We start from the raw sequence: 6,000 nt of genomic DNA, 5'->3' as shown, positions 1-6,000 counted from the left end.
CTTAGAAAATCTTAGTTACCTTCTCCCCGCTAACCTGGCTGGTCAACTAGTATTGTTAAAAAACATTCATATTGATTTTTAGATAGAGAGGAAAGGGAGAGGGGGAGAGAGATAGGAACACTGATCGGCTGCCTCCTGCATATCCTGTACTGGGGATTGAGCCTGCAACTCGGGCATGTGCCCTGACCAGGAATCAAAACGGTGACCTCTTGGTGCACAGGACAAAGTGCAACCAACTGACCTGCTAAGCTGGTCAACTAGTATTTATTGAGTTCCTACTAGGACCACATGGCCCCCTGTACACCCCTCCTTCATAGGACTTACTGATCAGAGGAGAGCAGCAGACACACTCAACATGTCAGGAATACCTGTGTACTCTTCTGTCTCTGCCACTAGGTTTGAGCTCCTTGGAGACAACAGGAGCTCATGTCAGCCACCCTTTGACTCCTGTGCTGGGCACTGAGGAGTCAGAACTGAACCCTTCCCCACCACATGGAGCTCTGAGAAGACCCTCCCCAGGCTGTCCCTCCTCAGGGTCAGCTCCGTGGGCCAAAGAGACAGGGAGAAGGTGCCTGGGCAAGAGGCATCGCAGGCCGGGGATAATCAGGGAGGTTCTGGGGAGCGACTGCCTCCTTTTACCTGCTCTCAGCTCACCCCACTCTCTTGGGGTGGAGTGCACCCCCAGATCCTGGTTCCAGAAGAGTCAGGGTGAGGGGCAAGGAGGCGGGTGGGTGGAGCCAGAATCTGGGAGCTCTTCCTCCTGCCCTTTCCTTCCACCCTCTCTTCCAACTCGAGCCCTCTGGGCTTCTCTTAGAAATAGTCCAGGAAACCCCTTCCCACTCCCTCAGACTGGGGGAAAAGGAATAGTATGTGTGTGTGCATGTGTATGTATGTGTAATATGCGTGTGTCTATGAAGTGTGTGTATCTGTGAAGTGTAAGTATGTGTTTGTGAAGTGTTTGTGTCTGTGACATGTAAGTATGTGTGTGTCTATAGAGTATGTGTGTATGTGAGAAGTGTGAGTCTGTGAAGTGTGTGTATGAAGTGTGAGTGTGTGTGTGAAGTGTGATTGTGTCTGTAGAATATGTATCTGTGAAGGGTGAGTGTGTATCTGTGAAGTGTGTGTGTCTGTGAAGTGTAAGTATGTGTGTGTCTGTGAAGTGTGTGTGTGAAGTGTGCGTGTGTGAGTGTGTGTGTTGGGGATACGTGACCTACTTCTTTGTTTAAGAGCGGGGGAGGCTGTGAGGGGAGCCTGTGGGAGACCAACAGCAGGGCTCCTTCGGATGACGAGGCTTCAGAGAGGAGGGTGAAGGACATTCCTGAGAGCGGTGGGGACCCAGAGCTTGTTTGTGTCTTCACCGGGTCCTTATCAGCGTGGCTGGCAGGGCCGGAATGACTGTTCCGTCTGACCCAGAGCCGCCCAGGGCCCGCCCAAAGAAGTTAGGTCAGTGGTTATTTACTGGGGAGGATCATGCCCCGGGGAACGCTTGGGCATGTCTAAAGACATTTTTGGTTGTCATAACTGGGGAGTGGGGTGGGGGTGCTACTGGCATCCCGAAGGGAAGAGGCCACAGCTGCTGATAAGCATCCTACAGTGCACAGGACAGACCCACGACAATTATCCTGCCTCAAATGTCAAGAGTGTCGAGGTTGAGAAACCTGGGTTAAGTGAATGGCGGAGGGCACCCACAGTGAGGTGAACTGCTCTGTGCCCAGGCTGTCCCCAGGTGTGTGTGCCGAGCTCTCTGGGGGTCTGGAAGGACCACAGAAGGTGCTGGTGCCAAGAGAACATCGGAGGGCAGACAAGGCGATCAAAGTTAAATGTCACTTCCCTCATCTCCCTGGAGGCCTCTGCCCTGGTCATCGCCCAGCTCCAGAAGCCACTGCTCACCTTCCTGACTGCAAACCTTGAGATCTAGTCCCCGGGGCTGATCTCATCACTCAGCCGGCTGGCAGGGAAGCCTCACACCCGCCCACTCCACCAGAGTTATCAACAAAGTCTCCCCAGAGAGGGCGACAGGCCCAAGCCCTGTCATGCAGGCTAGGTAGGGGCGTGGACAAGCTGAGACAGATAGACAGACAAGGCAGGCTATGGGAAGGACAGGCAGATGGCCAGAGCATGAATGGATAGGAAGCTTTCTGTCCCCATTCATGTCCTGCCCCCCCCCATCAGAATGAGAGTGGGGGCTGCAGCTGTCCCCCTCATGACAGGACAGCTGAGTATCCACAGCTGCGAGGAGATGAAGGTGTTGTCTGGATTCTCAGGGAACTTCTGAAGAGCCAGGACTGGGTTGGGGTCTTCTCCTGGGGCTAGGCCTACACTTCCAGGGCTCAGGCAGACGAGAGGGCCCGAGAAGCCAGGAGGCTGGGTCCAGGGTCTCCTCCTGGGCTAGCTAAGGAGCAGGGCTGAGCCCTTGCTGGCTGGCCGGTTGCCTTCTGACACTTACCTCCCACCCCACAGAACAACTCAGTTCTGCCGGCCCCTTCCTTTCCTCCACTGCTGTCTGCTGTGCTCCCCTAGCTACACAACCCCCCACCCCACGCCCCCAGTCCTGAGGTCTGGTCCCCGGCTGCAGCTGGATCCAGACTTTCTGCACCGAGGGGCCTGCTTTTCTAGGCTGGGGAGAGGTCCTCTCTGTTCCTTGAGCTTTATTTCTGTCGTTGGGGTTTCTCTCATGCAAGCCTTTTCCCCAGGCGGCTGTGACAGTGGGTGACCGGTTCCTCTCCTCTCTCCAACTTCAACCTCTCAGTGGGGACGCAGGGAAAGGGCTCCTATGGCCTGACCACCAGCAGCCTGTTCCTTTCCCAAACTGTCTGAGGAAGAGTCACCCTCAAGGGGATACAGCCCCTTTGCCGGGGGGACCCTAGTCTGCAGAGGTGTGGGCATGGGACAAGCCCCCATCAGCCTACCTGAAGAGTACAGCATTTTGGTGGCTGGTATGGTGCTTGACAGTTGAAGATTCTGGGGGGAGGGGAGGAGGACCCCCACCCCCACCCCCACCCAGAACTCTCCAATTGCAGTGGGGTTCCTAGGTCAGTGGCCTGTTTTAACAGCTGCCTTTCCCTTCTCTAATTCTTCCCACTGGGCCCCACAGGCTGGCCCTACCAGTAATGTAGCCCCTTTCTCTTTTTATAAAATGTTTTTATTGATTTCAGAGAGAGGAAGGGAGAGGGAGAGAGAGAGAGAAACATCAATGATGAGAGAGTCATTGATCGGCTGCCTCCTGCACACCCCCTGCTGAGGATCGAGCCCACAACCCGGGCATGTGCCCTGACCGGGAATCGAACCCGGATCTCCTGGATCCCAGGTCGATGCTCAACCGCTGAGCCACACTGGCTGGGCACCCCTTTCTTTTTAAAAATAATTTTTAAAAGATATTTTTACTGATTTTTAAAGAGAGAGAGAGAGAGAGAAAAACACTGATGTGAGAAACATTGATCGGTTGCCTCCTGCACACCCCCCAACAGGGGATTAAACATGCATCCCGGGCATGTGCACTGACCAGGAGGGAATCAAACCAGCAGCCTTTGGGTGCCCACGCCTCCGCCCAACCAACTGAGCCACACGGGCCAGGGCAGTCCCGTAGCCCCTTTCAACCTGCCTGGGCCTCACCCTCCAGCCTGAGGCCGTCTCCCTGCAGGAACTGGCGACAGCACCCCCACCCCAGAGGGCCTCTACCAGGCTGGCTGTCCTCACTGCACAGGGTGGGGCAGAGGTGGGTTCACAGTTGTTTGTATAGAAAATAATACAATAATTAATAAATAATAATACAGGAATAAACTCTGTGTTTCTCGGACTCACAACTTTTGCCCCACTCTGTATATCCAGCCAGGACAAGTCCTGGTCCCTTCTCCTTCAGCCCCAGGCTTCTGGGAAGCAGTTGTCCCTGACACCCCAACCTGACTTTTCATCCTGAAAGCCTCTTCATTCCCAAAAGCCACTTTTGCACTGACACGGTGCTCTCCCTGCCTGTCCCTGTCTTCACATGCCGTCCCCTGCATCTCTCTCCTCTTCTTACCAAGACACCAGCTGTACTGGATTAGGGACACCTTATTCCAGCATGACCTCATCTTAACTCTTTACTTCTGCAACGACCCTGTTTCTAAATAAAGGCACAGGCTGAGGTACTGGGGGTTAGGACTTCAATGTATCTTTTTTGGGAGCTACAACTCCACCCATGACACTCTCTTTGGCACGGTTAGGCTGCCGGCCTGCCATGTCTCCCCATGGCACGGAGTGACTCTACATGGGGAATTCTGCCTTGTAGGACAGCTTTATGGCACTGAATGAGGGCTGCTGAGGACGGGGGTGTCCTGGTGCCCCTCAGCCCCGCCGGGCGGTGCGTTGGGTGCAGGGCAGACCCTCAGGCACCTGAATGGAATCCCAGAGCCTTGTTCCAGGTGGACTTCGGGGAAGTCCTCCCTGCCTCCCTTTCTAGGTCTCAATTTCCTCACCTATAAGAATATAAATTACAGCTTATTAACTTCTTATTATGTGCCAAACACTGGACGAAGAACTTTCCACTTCTTTAACCCTTAAAACAGCTCGAGAACATGGTATCATTATTCCCACTTTATAGATGAAGAAAGTGAGGTCCAGAGGGGACATAGTAGAAAATATATATTTGGTCTCTGCCCTGGCTCCTGACACAGAGCTCCAGAATCTGTGAGAACTTCCAGAGTGACAGGAGCACCTTTGGTTCTGATGAGGTGACTTTTGGGGGCCTTCTCCATAGCCTCAGGATGGAGGCTTTCGAGTCTCAGAAAGACCAAGCCACGATTAAAAGTTTGGAACTTTCTGCCCCAACCTCCATCCTCCAGGAAAAGGAAGAGCATCTGGAGATTGATAATGATAGATTAATAATCTATCATGCCTAAACCTAAGATGGGAGGGAAAATAAGCATCCAATGAAAAGCAGGTCCGTACAGGAAGAAGGAAAGGGACCGGAGGCAACACAGGTGGAAGCTAAACCCAGAGCCTGAGTCACCCCTTTGCCCAACGTACCTATGATGCAGACCAGCAATTTGCAACCGGTGTGCTGCAAGAATTTGTAAAACATGCAATGCCTGACTATTTAGTCAGGGGCACTGACCTCTTTTTCCTTAGGCTGTCAAATAAAAAATGACAACAGCCCGGCCGGGTGTGGCTCAGCGGTTGAGCACTGACCTAGGATCCAGGCAATCGGGATTCAAGGTCAGGGCACATGCCCGGGTTGCGGGCTCCATCCCCAGCAGGAAGTGTGCAGGAGGCAGCCGATCAATGACTCTCATCATCGATGTTTCTATCTCCCTCCCTCTCCCTTCCTCTCTCTGAAATCAATAAAGATATATTTAAAAAAAAGACAACAGCCAACACAATGATAACCATTGGTGTGAAAGAATCAAAACTATACCTATTTTTTTTTGGTCAGGTTTTCAGGAAATATATTTTTGGTGTGCCGCAGAATTTTAGTAATTAGTTTATGTGTGCCATGAGATGAAAAGGGTTGAAAATCGCTACTGTAGACGCTGCCTGCCTGTTAGTCGCTGAGTAGCCATCTCGTTTAGCAGATCGGTTATCAGAGAGAGACTGAATTTACATAACTTTTACTATAGTATATTGCTATAATTGTTCTATTTTATTTTCAGTTATTGTTGTTAATCTCTTACTGGTCTTAATTTATAAATGAACCTTTATTGTGTGTGGATGTAGGAAAAACATAGACTATACAGGGCAGTACTCTCTGCAGTTTCAGGCATCCACTGGGGCCTTGGAACACATTCCCACAGATAAGGGGACGACTGTAGTAGAATACAGTACATTATATAAGTTACAATGCTATTGTCACCAGGAACCAATATGTTCATTGTAAGAGAAAAAGGCACATAAAATCAAAAGAGTAAAAAAAAAACAAACAAAAAACCTACCATGCCTGTGTGATGAAACCTCCACAGCACCTCCTAAAATACAAGGTTCAGAGAGTTTCTGGGTTGGGGACACATCCACATGCTGGAAGGGAGG

This window comes from Miniopterus schreibersii (genome assembly GCF_964146895.1).
Source record: "Miniopterus schreibersii genome assembly, chromosome: 6".
In the NCBI taxonomy this organism is placed as follows: Eukaryota; Metazoa; Chordata; class Mammalia; order Chiroptera; family Miniopteridae; genus Miniopterus; species Miniopterus schreibersii.
Note: the sequence above shows the minus strand (reverse complement) of the source record.